A 16,465-nucleotide genomic window follows, 5' to 3' on the forward strand; every position below is an offset into this window, starting at 1 on the left:
AACTGTGATCTTTAAGTGACCACAACGGCTCTGTGGGTTGTCAGGGACTCTGAGCGACCCTCTTCTCAAACAGCTGCCCCAAACTTGAAACCAAGACAGGAGGGCCTGCTGCAGTTTCCATACAACTGTAAGTTTTTATCCTGTTTCCAATACTGCAGATGCTCTGATCAAAGTCAAAGGCAAGTTCACAGACAGCAGTGACACCGCTTTTAACTATCCCCAATATGCCACAGCATATACCAATGTATATGTACACAGGAATAGAAAGTGTTTCTGGAACACACACAAACCGTGTCTGGAACACCAAAACCACAATCACTGCTTATGCTTCTGACACCACCAGCACAATTTTGTGGGGTTTTAGTTAGAAATTTCTTACATAATAATCTTACAAATTTCACTGAAGTTGGGTAGCAGTGTTTATCATCAAGAGGTATTTGGATTGTCTTTGAAAGCCTGTATTACAGAGACACTTAAATAACTACAAACAGAAAAATTCACCCTGTGCTGCAACTGAAATCATGAGGGGACTGCTTCAATTCTGTATCGACAATACATAAAAACATACTCACCACCCTAGTGCAAAAATTCACAGCTGCAGAATTGTTTCTGAACACTATTTTTAACTAAAAATTTCCCTTTCTATTAAAAACAAACAAGCAAAACCTGAGTTCAAGCAAAGTAGTTTCCAGGCCAATGGGTTCTTTTCCCTTAATTTTAAAAATAGCTTTTATTGGAAAAATGCTTTAAAGGAGTCCAGATAAGGTAGCATAACAATCTGTTCTATGTCAGTGTCCAGTCTATGTAGGTCTAGGTAATTACTGACCTGAAGAAGTAACTTTACTTCTGATAAATAGTTAAAGAAGCATAAAGAAAACGATCTCTGGCTGACGAGAGCACACAATTGCATTGCCATTAGGCAAAAAAAAAAAATCCTTCTAGAAAATAACTTGCACAATTGATACATGGGAAAAAAAGAAGATGCAGTACATTTAGATTGTAATTTAAAAAGAAAAATCAACTAACGGAGTGCCTTGTTCTAATAAAAGATTAGTATGCACGTGAGCAGTCACAGACTGAAACAGAGCAAATGATGGTATGGAGAGGAGCTACCCTGAAGATTCAGCAATAGGTTGATTTGGCTCTAACTCGATCTAATATCTTCATACACATTCTAAACGGAAAGCAGAAAAGTATAAACAAAGCCTCACAGAAGAGATGGCATTGACAGGAAAGGGGAAACATTACAAAAACCTTCAATGAGAGCTGCATGAATAAAAGAAGATTAAAAAATAATTTGATTTTTTTTAAAAGCAAAATTAATGAAGTATAAAAAATAAGGAAAACTTATCTTTCAAAAAGAGAGGCAACATCTGTAACGTTAATATACTGAGAGACATTTATGCGTTATAAAAGATTGCAAATTAGGCAGATGTGATAAAACAAGGAAAATGTCTGAATTTTTGCTGGGCTGCATGCCTAGAAGCATCATGTCAGAAAAGGAAGGAACTGCCCTAACTCATCTGCTCCTGTATGGCAATACCTGGAACTGCATGTGCATTTCCAAGCTACTTAATTACAACAAAGATATTACCAAGCTAGAGGGAATTGAAAACACAGCAGTCAAAATGATTAAGTCATAAGAATGAGCTGATTTAAAATGAAAGATTAAGATTTACATTACTATATTCTATGTGGTAAAGAGCAGATGTGAAAAGAGTGTTCAAAATAAAACAACATATGTAAGCAGATCTTGGCACATACCAGCAAAAAGTGCAACTTTTTTTACTGGTCCAATGGCACTTCAGAGATCAGCAATTATCATTTTTAAATCAGAAATGGTATAAAGGCACAGAATTCCCCAAATCCCACAGGCCACCTGTGGAGCAGAACTGGGAAAGTGAAAAAACAGGTTAAGGTTTCACTGCCTTGATTACAGAACCTGGAAAAACAGCCTTTACAGAGATTTCACCATGCCACACTTCTGTCATTATTTCAGAATATACAAAGAGATATTTTAGATTTAAAATATGTATAGTATAGAAATTTGCACTGGATGCATTACTTTGTAACGATGCGTAACAAACAGTTTTCCTTCTGGTAACAGCGATGCTAACACACTCTCAGTCTTCTCCTTCAGTATTCCCCACTGCTGCTTCTCAGCTCTAATTGTACAGCTTTTCCTTAAGCAAATATTAACGACAGAATAAATTCCTTAGCTAACTGAAAAGGTTATTTGCCGGTTATTTTCCAGTGATACTTAAATGAGCACAGTTATTCTAAAGCATTATTCTACCATGACTAATTGACATTAAAAGAAGTGCAAAGTACATAACTTGATTCTTTTTCAAATACATCAGAAACCATTTCTTTTCAAATCACATAAAATCTGTCTGGGATGAAATTCTGCTTAGGTTGCAATGTTTTAATCTCAAAGGAAAACGTACAAGAACATTTTTTCAGCAATTCATTGCAAGCCAAATTTTTTTCATGAAATCTCCCAAGTTTGGTGCTTGCTAAGCATGTTCTCATTGTGTTTATTTACGCATTGATTTTTATTGTCATTGGATGTAGGCATTCCCTGGGGTGGGGGGGAGGGCAATTATGAAGCCTTGAAATAATTTTTTTTTTCCATGTCATAAAACATGTTTTCCTAAAGAATGGGAATGGACTTCACTTTTAATACTGCATTATTTTTCCAGAGTATGCTCATTTTTAACTTTCTAATACTGATAATAATGATTTTGCATAGCATAAAAATGATTTAAAATTACTCAAGTTGAAAACATCTTACGGTTAAAAAATTTAAAGGCAGTTATAAATAGGTTCAGTGTGATCACACACCTCAGAAAGCATGTTAGCTCTGTAGATCCCTACTACAGTACAGTTTGATAGAAATGGTAACATTGACCTGAATGATGTACTGGGGAGACCTTGTGGCACCTTCCAGTACCTGAAGGGGCCGACAAGAAAGCTGGGGAGGGGCTTTGTACGGGGGGGTGCAGTGACAGGGCGGGGGGGATGGCTCTAAGCTGACCGAGGGCAGACTTAGGGCAGATACTGGGAAGAAATTCTGCCCTGTGAGGGCGGCGCTGGCAGAGGCTGCCCAGAGCAGCTGTGGGTGCCCCATCCCTGGGGGTGCTCAGGGCCAGGCTGGACGGGGCTGGGGGCACCCTGGGCTGGTGGGAGGTGTCCCTGCCCCTGGCAGGGGGTTGGGGCTCGGGGGGCTGTCAGCTCCCTCCCAGCCCAACCCAAACCCTTCTGTGGCTCTGTGAGTACGACTGACCCTATAAATGCTGTAACCCTCAAAGCTCCTGGGAGCAACAGACAGAAATCCTCTTTGCAGGTCTGTGCACCAAGAAAGAACTCCAGGTTTGTCCTTGTGTGCATTTCTTAATGGAATTAAACTTCAAACCACCATAAATTATTCAATTTGACCTAATTACAATATATGCATACTGCCTTATAAATTGACGCTGAGATTGAATCGGTTAAATATATCACACCTCAGTTTCTGAAACTCTTTGGAAGAAACAAGCACTTGTACCCACAGTTGTTTCATGATAAGCTTTCTCAACATACTATATATTAATATCAGAGAACGAAAAAAACCCCGAGCATCTGGTAACAAGAGGAAAATGAAACTGGCCATGAGTTCTAACTTTACAGTGACTGATGTGCACCTTAAAGTCCCGACAAATTTTGCCATAAATTTCTAGCATTTCAGTTTTTAGTAAAGACACTGAGCCCTATCATATTGTAAACAAGTCTAAAATTTGTATTTTTGTTCAGGTTTCAACTAAGGGTTTTCTCAAAGGAGCAGCCCCTGACCCAAACTGTTTCCAAACTAAAAAGGCACTGGGCAACATTCAAAATGAGAGAATCAACAAAAAACTGTTCAGAAAAAAATGCACTGGCCTTTTTTCTGTGTTTGAATTTTACCTTTAACAATTATATATTTGTATATTTAAATTTTCCATCACTAGCCTTCTTTTAGGGTATTTTTAACTTGACTTTTTCAATGTTGTGATTTAAAATAGCTCTTGATCTTTAGCAACTCAAAACCAAAAATGCCCGGAAAGAAACTGAATTCAGTACCATGCTCTTATCTATATGGTTATTTTCGCTGGAATTTTATTTTTTAAAGTTTTAAAGGCTGGAGTTTAAAATGCAGCCGTAATTACAGGAAACATTAATCTAATAGGAACAGGTCAACATAATTAAATAATACAGTAATAAAATATCTAGCGAACATTATCCATCAGTGTCCAAATGCAGAAAATTTAATGATGTACACAAAAGACTTTGCCTTCAGATATTCCCCACAGATCCTACCATGTAAGGGAGATATTGAGAAATACAGAAGGTTCAGAAGGGTGCAAAAGAATCTGGGGAAAGGGGGTTAAGAAAAAAAATAGGAAAACCGTGAAAACTATTACAAATATTTGCCTACAAAAAAACAGTAAAAAAAAAATACTAAAAACCAGTTGCAACTCAGGGGTCGCACCACTTCGTGAGATTATTTCTCAAACTCTTGGCAACTCCTTTCAAGCACGTGTCTTTCCCCCCAATAGGGTGATGGTTTTCGTCAACAATATTTTTAAGAGGTATTTCTGTTTGATTCCAGAAGTGTTACCTCAGATCTCTCTCACTGTTATATGCAGTTCACAATCCCATTTCAATGAATTCTTACTCCTTAGTCTCAATAATAAAAAGCAGCAAACCTAAAGTTTGTTCTTACTTTTTGGCATTTAAAAAAAAGGGGGAATTACAGCAACTCTAAGTTTTTTCTTTCATCTGTTATCCTGGTTTAGGCAACAGCCAATACTTTCAGATAGCAAGCTCTAATGCTGATAACTGAACATCTTTCCAACCACCACACACAAAATGCAGGAAGTCGATGAAAACAGTTGACCAAAGGCTGCAGTTTATTGCACCAAAAAACTGAAAAATGCAGCATATCTTGTGGATTGTACTGAATTTACAAGAGTGACCTATTTTGCAACTGTATTACATTAGGTATGAAAATTAAAATTAAGACAGCTAAAAATAAAGTTGTGGTTCAAAACAAAACCTGTATAATGGAAGACTCAAAATCAATTTCCTTCCACATTAACATTTCCAACCAACATCTACCCCAGCTGATCAGTAGTTCAAAACTATTTGCCTCTAGAATAACCCCCCAAACTCTGCTCTTGGCCTCACATCCACCGCACAGCCACAAGCCTATCCTCCCACTGCTGGGAAACTCCTCATCCCAGCTACTCTCCCTGAACTAGTACTTATGATTTTAAAGAGACAAAAGAAGAAAGAGAAGAATGACCTAGAACGCTGGAGGAAATAAAGCCCCTGCCCTTTCCTCTAGCTGCTTCTCCCTGGATGCAAAGAGTCAGTGCCAACACCTTCATGCCATCCCCAAAACTCTCCTCTAGCTGCTGATGGAGAAAGAGAGATCTTTGCTCTACCCCTGCATCAGGAGTATTCGCCTGCATAAAAGGTGGGGCAGGCGACCAATTCAAAGACAGTTCCTCACCCAAAAAAAAAAAAAAAAAAGATCTGGAACTTCTGGTCTCATTGCAAGGATCCAACTCAGTGGGTGTGAGCAGGGGTACACAATGCACATGGAACTACTACGGACAAATACATAAAGGGCTTCATAGCATGGTTTGGGTTGGAAGAGACCTTTAAAAAGTCATCTAGTCCAAGCCCCCTGCCATGGGCAGGGACATCTTCAGCTAGCTCAGGTTGCTCAGAGCCCCGTCCAACCTGACCCTGAATGCTCCCAGGGATGAGGCATCTACCACCTCTCTGGGCAGCCTGCTCAAGTGTTTCACTACCCTCATCATAAAAAAATGTCTTACTTTACATCTGCTCTAAATCTACCATCTTTTATTTGAGATCATTACCCCTTCTGCTTTCGCAACAGGCCATGCTAAAATGTTTGTCACCATCTTCTTGAATACCTACTTTAATTAATTTCCTTTTTTTTTTTTTTTGTGTGTTTCTAAAAAAGACATAATAAAGTTTTGTTTGAATTTGAAAAATGTAATTGAGATAAAGAAATTTCTCTGCTGTGAAAAACCATAATTTCATGTCCTGCAGATGAAAAACCACTGACTATCCATGGCACGCAGCAGGAACCTCCGTGTTGTCCCCTGCCCTCTGCAATGTTATCAGGTCTTACTAGCATAATGTGTGTAACAGCATTTTTAATGAACACATTTAATTCTGAAATGTATTGGGGTGCCACGAAAAACAAAAAATTTTAAAAAAATGCTTACCAAAATGTCAATCATGTATACCTTACCTAAACTTTCACCTGTTTTGAGCAGTGTTTCAGGACACGATTCTACAAATTCATGCTGACATTCATTATTTACCATGGCTTTCCTTGCTTAAATGAAAGATCTTTATGAAGGGGTAGCATACCAAGTTTTGTTGTATCATTTTAGACAACTGATCAAGCTAGAGGGAGTGGTTACTTTGTTTAGCTTAATTCCCTCTTTTTAAAAATAATTTTAAGACTATGGCACTATTCAAGTCTAACTATGATGTTTACACATATTTAAATTCCACGCAAAAGTATCTTGTTGTCTTCTTACATCCTCTTCCAATCCTACAGGGTTTCCTTTTTCAAGACTGGTAATCTGGTCCAGCAATACACCAAAGGATGCGCTTGTACCGCCTGTGGTTCTGCTGACCCCAGCTGAACTGCTGCTGCTTGCTCCAACTTCAGCAACTGCTGAAGTCATCTGCTGGGGCCAGGGCAGGATAATCTGCCCCTTCCTGGATCAAGGGAATGAGGCGCCCACTATTCATACTCCAGTACCCCAAAGTGCTCTACATATGTAGACAATCTCCTGCAGCGGCTATAAACTGGCTGAGGCAGCCATGCTGGAATTTAGCTCTAACACCCCTAAAAGAAGCAATCAATTCATCCCATTTAGGGTAACAACAAAAGCAACAGTAATGAATAAAATGCAAATACTTGCTTAGAAGTTTAAGGTACTTCTTGAAGTATTAAATTTTTACATTAGCTTTAACTTGGACACTTATTTTAAACATAAAGGAACAAGTGAACTAGTTGCATTAATTATTTCAATTCAAACAAGCTTCATGGCACTTTGATTAGATTATCATTGTCATGAGATTTATCTAACACAGTCTCTAAAATAAATACATTTATATATATATAGCTTTTGTTCAATGACAATTCATTAGAAAAACAGTAAATAATACGCTTAAAATCAGGATTTTGTCCCCTCGTAAACTCTCATAAAGACAGTAGCCACAAAACTGAGCAAGTCAGGGTGCCTTTGAAGATATTTAATTAAAATCTAATCCCACATTCTTAAAGGCTCACATAAATTAAGCTGTCATTCAGGAGATTTATGCATTCACATTTGCATATTACATACAATTCATCAATTACTCATGTTTGAAAGCAATGCCTTTCCCAGGGAGCGGGGCTGCCAACAGTGCCAACAGGCGCACCGAGACACACCAACTGCACCCGCTGGTCCCTTGGAGAAAGCCACTTCCATATGGCTGATCCTCCTCTGCCGTCACACACCGCCCCGAGCACACTTACAGACACCCAGCTTGCACATGATGGATTCTTTTCAGCTCAATCTGTCAGCTAGAGAAGATCATTTTGGGGAGTCTTCAAGCAACCAGATCAGAGAGTCAATATTCTTCATGCCACGGAAGGAAGTTTCACACAACACCCACCAAGTCACCTGATTCTGCTGGAGGCAGCCAAGCCCCTCTCCTGCATATTCTCAAATAGTAACACATTCAGGCCTAGGAAATGCTCCCAGTAATTTTCTCTAGCTTTTAAAAATATTCTTAGATAAGTATGGCTCATATATACGTATGGAACATTCTGTTTTAAAACCATCACTACTATTTACAGCTCAATAGGAATGTATTTACAACTGCTTTATACTCCAGCGGCAGGACTGGTATGAAGCGGTACCCGCATCGGAGCACAGCAGGCACGCCGCGGTGCCCCAACACGCCTGACATTGCCTGCCTCTCCGAACCACGTCCCCTCAGCCCCACAGCTACTTTCTCATGGGTATCTATACATCACAGCCCGGTATCACTTTCCCTGTTCATACACCTGCAGTCAAAACGATGACAGGGTGGCTATGGCTGTAATGAAGAATTCCTCTGAGAAACCATGAGAACATGACCTACATGCAAATTATAGGCTCAGAAACTACATGAAAAAAATTATCAAACCCAATACTGACTTAAATGTCCTGCTTCTAAATCAGTTTTATGCTCTTTTTTTTCAGGCTTAATCCATGTTCATTAAGCATCTAACACTGCGAACACAAGGTAGCTTATGACTTGAAAATTAATCTGTGAAACACATTTCTTCCTTTCATATGAGACTTTTTAATAAAAACAACCGGCTAAATATATGTAGCTTTAATTAGATTAATTTTTTTAATGGTTTGTCATAATGGTGGGGGGAGACTCAATAAAATCTCCATTCCGTATTTATTTTTATCAGTCAAAGTTTCATATTATTCTCTAATTTGTAGATCACAGAGTCTCTGGAACGCGCCTCCCTGTCAGTCCCTCGGTGATGATTTCCTGTACATCCAACAGCCACGGCAGCAGCTTCAGGTAAGAGCAACAGCAAAATACAACGCTGCTGCTCTGGCTGTTTGTTCTTCCTAGAAATGTATTTTGGGTTCTTTTTGTTTGAATTAACACACTGATTACAAACGTACCAAGGGACAGACCTGCCAACAGAAGGCAGCGTTTTGTAAGTTACTCCACACAGCTCTGGCAACTAAGCACTGACCTGCAACACACCTGCTAGACCAGCCTGAGGCCTTTTACACCCAGCACTGATCACTGCACCAAATAAAATGCGTGAAACCATTCAACTTCATTAACTGCAGCCTCAACTGGGCTTTAAATTCAAATCTCAAAAGGTGAAAGGCTAATGCAATACCCACTTGTTACCCTGTCTTGTTACCAAGCCACTGTTCATCTCTTACAGTCATTGAGTCTTTGCTCCATTTATTGTATTCTTCTCATTATGTTATTAAAGCTAGCCTATTATTTATGTTCTTCCATGTTTTAAAAAATTACTTTAAGCAGTTTCCATTTAGCTATTAGTTGCTACTAAAGCAACTGCATAAAATATAAATGCATAAAAATTTGTGATTATCTCCTAATTTTTTTAGAAGTTTGTGTAAAGCGAGTTAACAGAACAAAGGATAAATACCACAGTTGCCGTTAGCACCAACTTCTCAATGACTCTCTGACCGATGAGAAGTGACTTGGTTATCTCACACCTCTGAAACCCCTCTGCTGAAGAGCTAAGATGTACCGAGGCAATCATGGAGCACGATGCTGTCCATTTATTAACTTTTCTTTAATAACAGAACACTTCAGCATCCTTCCAGTATCCTTCACAAGCATTAAATTCACTTTTACAATGCAAAGATATCCCTCTTCAACATTTCATATGCCCTACATATTGAGCTATTTGTCTCTTTCAAAGGAGACCCAGACAAGAAAAAGAAAATGCAGTTAAGTCCTTTTCCATAGACTCAGATGCTTTGTTTTTATTATTTTGGGAGGTTTATTGTGCTTATTTTTCATATTAGAAGCCAGTTCCTGCCTCTTCAGGAAATCTTTTGACAACTAAACAATCAATGGGATTGTTAAAATCACAAGAAAGCAACCCTGACACAACGGACTGCTGGGAAAGAGATTTTCAAGTTCACACTTTTTAACAGCCTTGATTTAACTTTCTATCTTCTGTTAACTCTCTTTTAACTTGAATTTTAAAGAAACTGCTGGGTCGGAAGGAAAAGTAATTGTTTCAACATCAGTCATCACTTCAAGACTATAAATATTACACCTCAGGATGAAAAAAAAAAAACAAACAAAAAAAACCACAAACAGATTTCTATAGTACTAGTATAATGTCCTGGGGAAAAAAATATACAAGATGCTATACACTGTGTAAGAAACGGTTTTAAAGAAACCAGTTTAAACAGGCAGAAACCCATGAAAACTCCCACTTGTTACACACAGGGAGGTCTGGAGTCCCTTCACTATGCGACTGCCTCCCGTCGCCTCCTCCGATGCATACAGCACCCCGCATGGTGCATCTCCACCAACCCATCCACCGCAGTAAGTTATGTCACTACTCTTGATTGACTGACACTTTTTCTTTAGTGGTGTTTTATAAACAGAATATATAATAATGGCGTTTCACTCTGGGCGGGGCACTTATCTGTGCTTGTTACATGATGACTTGTCACAACACAGGAGCGGCGCAGTCAGTCACAGTGTGCAATGACATCCTCCCCTACCCCTCCAGAAACCTCCATCTTGTACGCGATATTCATATACAGCTCTGCGGCTTATGGAACAGCTGTACTTAGCAGGAACAGTGAAGAATTTAGAATGGAAAAGTATTTTTCTAACAAATTGTTTTTATTTATCTGTATAACTATTAAAATGTGATTATATACACTGCTTGAAAGATGACAGAACATATGCTACTATCAGTCTGTAAGACAATCAATATAGAGAGGCTACAAATACACTGGAGGCAAAACCAGCATTAAAAGCTACATGACTTTATGCATTAATTGAATTAATAATATTGACAGTCCTGAAAGTCTCCCTGACTTGCTGTTGTACAGTTCATTGCAAAAAATCTCAAGAACATCTGTCCCACAGTAGCTACTAAATAATTAGTTTATTTTAATTAAAGTTTGACATAGTTTAGAAAGCTGGCATCCTCTGGCTTGTGTGTGCATGCGCACGGGAAGCTGGCAGAGAGCTCCGTTCATCCTGCACCAAGTAAGAGAACCTTGTCAATAGTGCATACAGTTTAACAGGGAAGAACTGAAACAATCATGGCTCTCAAATGATGTTAAAGATGAAAACCACAGAGAAAGGTCACTGCCCAGCACCCCTCAGCTTGCCTCGGCAGGCAGCAGCCTTTGAAGTCAACCCTGAGCTCAGCAAACACGCTGGGAGCTCCATCCCCTGCCCGTGGGACATCTTCAGCTCTGACCCACATCACTCCCACACGCCCCATCCCACACGTTAGCTGGTGGCAGCACTGATCTTGTCACTACTACCTAGATCCACCCTGGTTTTTCCATTTTTCCTCAATGTTCACGTCGTCCCTTTTTCCTAACCAAAAATAATGGACTTGTGGGAAATTCACTCCTTGTTCACTACCCCTGGTGAACACAACACCCATGCTTGCGGCTGCCCCATCTAGTCACTAAATCACAGGCAGTTTAATCTGGTGTTTCACAAAAAGATCAGTATCACCCTGTTAGCTTAATGATACCTGTTTGCCTTAAACACTTGCAAGAAGGTGTGTTATGAGCAAGTGACACTGACTATTTCTCATTTATCAAACACGTCCACGTGTCGCAGGCCTCTGGGAATTGATTTTTCTTCACATGAAGTTATGTGGTGTTAAAAGACGGGGGAGAAAGCCATTTAAGCACTCATTAGATTGGAAGGTGACACCTACAAACATCTGGCTTCAAAACAGAAAATGAAAACTGTTCCAAATTAATAGCTTTCCATCCGCTAATGCACCTTGGATTTTTACTATATAAACATTAAACTGATTTTTTTAAAATTTAAATAATGTTAAACCACATCTACAATTTCACTCTGATAGTTCAAACAGACAGATGGTTCCAGCCGTAACTTCAAATCAGAGGAGACGGCTCCTCTGGTTCCTGAAGTACATCATCCTGGAGCTTCTGTCACAAAAAGCTTTGCTGCTTTTCACCTTCAGTATTTCTCTCCCAGGAAAAAAAATACGCAACTAATGTTCAACCCCCATGGGTACCCTTCAAAGTAAGTCTCCAAACTGAGACGTCCAAACTACTTGTCACTAAATTATGCGTACTTTTTACATCAACAATAATAATTTGTAGAAATGTGTCATTATACCTGTATAACCATGACAAGAAAGTATATTTGTAACTATTTCAATTTTCTCAAGATTCAAACAATCACATTTTACATTTTAATTTTAATTTTTCAATTAAAGACTAAAGTCTAAACTAGCTATAAGATTTCCACTGAGATTTTGAACTGGCTGGCTGCCAGTTCAAGCCATCAGTATTCCTTTCTGCTGAGGAAAAACACTATGCAGTCAACTTTTTAGAACAATTTCTACATATTTAATGTTTAATGTATGCAAAGGATGTAATGGAGAAAGTAATAAGAAGACACAGCAGAACCACATATCACACATCACAACCATTCATTCATTCTACTTATTCCTTTAGCTGAAAAAACTAAAGAAATTAATCTTTATTATTCAAATATTACTGACAACCTGCTCTATATAATTAAGAGAAACTAAGTGCAATAGGAAGCCACTGCTCAGGTGGGATTTTAGAGATCAAATTCCCTTTTTCCCTTAGAGAAAGGTTAAGGTTTTGGGACTGGGCACACATCCATGCTAAAAAAAAAGAATTCCCACCATTCATCTGTGTTAGAATTACTAGAAATATATATGGTCAAACACCAAAAAACCAGCACTGCTTCCGCGGTACGCAGGACGCTTTATCTTTTTCCCAAATCACTCAAAGAATGAAATGCATACACTGCACACCAGTGGCAAGTCAGGCAGCGGATGCTTATAAAAGGCCACGTCTAAATGCAAACATCAATTTTTTAATGCACCCAAATACATGAATGCTGTACAACCACGACAGCCCTTTACCTGTTTCTAATTATGCAGCTTTCTGACCTGTGTTAGTCTGACACACACTGTGTGCATTGCAGGAAAAACATCAGAGCTTTTCCTGGTAATGGAGCATAATCAGGACTAAATAACAACCCTACTTTTGACTGCAGGCTTTAACAGAAAAATGAAAAGGCTTGAGGCACTTACTATTACCATGTGTGTGTGCATACCTGTACATAAAACCAGGTAGCAAAATCTTCCTTACACCTCTATACCAATACCTTACATTAAAGTACAAGGAGCCACGGAAGTGAGCAGAACCATCCCATATACTGAAGATGTTTGAAAACAGAAAATGCTTTTTTGATTTTCTTCTTCCATCATTTCCTCTTCCGTAGACTTAGCAAAGCTTCTGCTATCAGAACACATGTGGGGGTTTGTTTGTTGGGATTTTTTTGTTTGAACTTGTGTCAAAAGTGAATTTGTAAGAGATTCTTGGAGCTCCACAGAAAGACATTATGAGCACATGAAACAATCATACTGAGGAAATACAGCACCAAGGACAAATGCAAAAAAGTGTAATTTTATATTGTTTGCCTGTGGGCCTCAGTTTCTTTGCTTTTCTATTAACAGCTCAGAATTCTCTGTGCTGTGAAAGCACAGAAAACTGTTAACTGCCAATTAATTTAATATTTGCATATTCATTACCACGGTTGTAAGAAATAACCATACTCTCATTGTGCAAGTGAGATGCAGGGATCCAGTTGGCGCACAGAGAGGCGTTCCGGGACTGGAAGGAAAGGCAGGGAAGTGAGGGAAGCTGAATAATTACAAACAACTGTGCAACACCAAAGCTCCTTTGATTGCCTGTTCAAACTTCCAACAGTATGCCTTCTGTATTTACTTATAAATTGTTAGGCAATCCTTTCTAGTTTATTCCTTTCTTTATACCTTTCTTATTAGTAGTTACCAGTTAATAATATTAGCATGAAACAAACTAACTCACAAACTGTCCACACTTCTTATCTTCCAGCTACTTACTGTATTTTTAATAACTATATGCTAGATTATCATTTAATTATGATTTTAAAATAAATTAACTCACAAATGTAGGTGAGTTTGAAAGGAAGACAGTTTTCAAATAACTAAGACACACTGCTTTTCTCACAGTTCACTAACCATTTATCTATCACAAACATGCTTACTTGAACTTAAGCAACCTTCCATTTAAATTAGTTTATGCAGACACACACGAACCTTCACACAGAACTAAACTGTGGTCCAGAACTTTTCAATGCCGATTCCAAAAGCACTCAAGTATCTTTTAAAACGGTTTAAGTGCACCTGAAGTACTCCCTTCCAGAGCAGGGCACTGCGGTCATTAGCGGTACCAGTACAAGCTGAGTGCTTCCTGTTACCCAGTAAGGCCACTTGACACTTGAGCTTCTGACACGAGCGGGTTTCTGTAACAGCCCATAGTCTCGTTCTTACCGCAGAAACGCGGCAGAGTCTCCATTTACCCTACAACGGCCTGTAATGAGGCGCTGTGGCAGTACACGGTAAATCGCTAACACTGTAAGGGAATACTGGCTGATCTGACGACAGCGTCTGTGCTACGCGCTTAGTTCATCGTGCAGCATCTGAAAATGCATTAGCATATGGTATTTGATTTTTGTTCTCTCCTTCAGTTTCATTTTGTGTCTCCCACTTTAGATATTAAATTTTTCAATCACCTTCCTTTGATGTCATCTTAGTTTAATTTAAAAGCAATACAAACATGCCTGATTTACAAGATTATCACCACAGTATCTTATCACGTCATTACAGTAATTTGCAAAGGCTTTTGTCCATGTGGAGACCAGAATGGATTTTATTTTCACCTTCAGGTTGTTTTTTCTGTAATATGTTTGTGAGCTGCTGTACCTTGTCTTTGGTTACCGTGGGAAGGTCTTGGCAAACAGGCAAGTTTTGCAATACTATAAAAAACATGGAGCTTGGGCTCAGATGCTCTTTGGCTGTTGACCAAAACTGTTTTTATCTCCAGCTCTCACAAACTTCCTTTGGAGCATGTTGAGCAGCATTGCTCACAAGGATTATAGCTGTTTTCGTCGGTTATGAATGAAGACCCTGCCTGGGTCCTAAGATCTTAGGTGTTTTGCACTAAAACCGAGCTGAGACACAAACTGGGAACTACACGTGCATATAGACACCTGCATGCCTACAACTCCCGATATATCTGGGGGGGGGGGGGGGGGGTGTCCTTCAGATTCTAGGGGCTGATCATACCTGCCATAAAGAACATACAGAACTGGGCATCAGCTGCAAGTCTGATGGCAGAGCTCTAAGATGTTTTATAGACACCTACGTTGAAGAGAGGTGAGCGCGCTGCTCCCAGAGCAGCTCCGTACATAGTGCTGGGGTAAGAAGTGTCCAGTGGCACCGCACGTGGTACAGCCAGAGGGGACTGGGCATGGCGGCAGGTATCCCACTGCCTCCAGAGGATCTGTAACAGCCCGGCCGTACCTTGGCACCTGCTGCACCAAAAGAGGTAAAAAAAGACCTAAAGCTCACTGGCTCATGCGGAAAAGTATAGCACTGCTCAGCTGCAGCACCAATCCGTAGCTCCTCTCAGGGCAAGGTAACGAGCAGGAAGTTTCTTGTTGCAAACATCCTAAAGGACCCAGAATTTTATCTGTCTCTAAACACCCTCCAAAACCACAAAGAACTGCAGGGCATATGATGCTGTATGTTGCAATTTTGTGCAGGATGAAGGATGAGCCGTTAAATGCTGGCGAGTCCCATGAGCTACTATACAAGGCCCCAGGGCATTCAAAGTGCTTTGAAGAGCCCTAAAAGTCACTGGTTTCAGGATCCCATGGATCCTGGCAAAAGGTAAGTCAGAACAAAGGAGATCAAAAAGGTGACCCCAAAAATTAGTTTCTCAGGAGGATTCCAGTATAATCCTTCTATTTTTTTTTTTTAATTAACTGTACAAGAATCAGACATGTGGCACTGGTACAGAGTTAACAGCCTAACAGCTTCAAGAAACTTTCAGTGACAATGCACATGTACCATTAGATTTGGGGTTGTGTTATTAGCATTCTTCAGAGAAGCAGCAGGTTGAGGGAATCTCGACTTCTTTCCAGCTCTTCTGATGACAGGAGCTGCTTGAATAAAGCTAGTTTATTCAGACTCTGGTCAAATTTCTATTACTTTTTTTTAATCCAAATTAATATTATTCTCCTGAGAAGTGAAATTGGAAATTTTTTTAATAGGTGAGAAACTATTATCCCCTGTAAAAGAAACGGATAGTAAAAGCACAGAATGTCAAGACAAATTTTGATCCTCCTCCCCGCTTCATGGCATGATGTCCAAGAAAAATCATATAATACTACTTCTATGAATTTGTAATTTCATGCCAGAAAGAAAAGAATAAGATAAACATTTTCTGTTTGTTTTTCACTTTCACAGCAACGCCATCCTTACTTGCTTCTAGATGGTCACATTTTGCTGACATTTACAAACATTTCATGTTGATCTTACATGGGTCACATCAATCATCTATACAGTTTCAATGACACTTTGTTAAATAAACTGTCATGAAAGATTTATAGAGAATTTGATAAAAGTAAAGAAGATGTAGTTTAGCTTTTAAAGATGCATTACCCCTTTTCTGAGGTGTAATATCAACTCTAAAATACCATTAAGCTTTTCTGGCAGGAGATTAAGTGAGAAAATAAAATGTACTCTTTC

At 39.2% G+C, this 16,465-nt stretch overlaps 1 protein-coding gene across 4 annotated transcripts in view; it reads right to left on the minus strand.

The window, feature by feature from the left end:
• Nucleotides 1–16,465, minus strand: part of DACH2 (dachshund family transcription factor 2) — a 304,580-nt gene that overhangs the window by 172,197 nt on the left and 115,918 nt on the right. The gene's annotated exons all lie outside the window — the stretch shown is intronic.

The sequence above is a fragment of the Falco naumanni genome, chromosome 14 (genome assembly GCF_017639655.2).
Source record: "Falco naumanni isolate bFalNau1 chromosome 14, bFalNau1.pat, whole genome shotgun sequence".
Lineage (NCBI taxonomy): Eukaryota > Metazoa > Chordata > Aves > Falconiformes > Falconidae > Falco > Falco naumanni.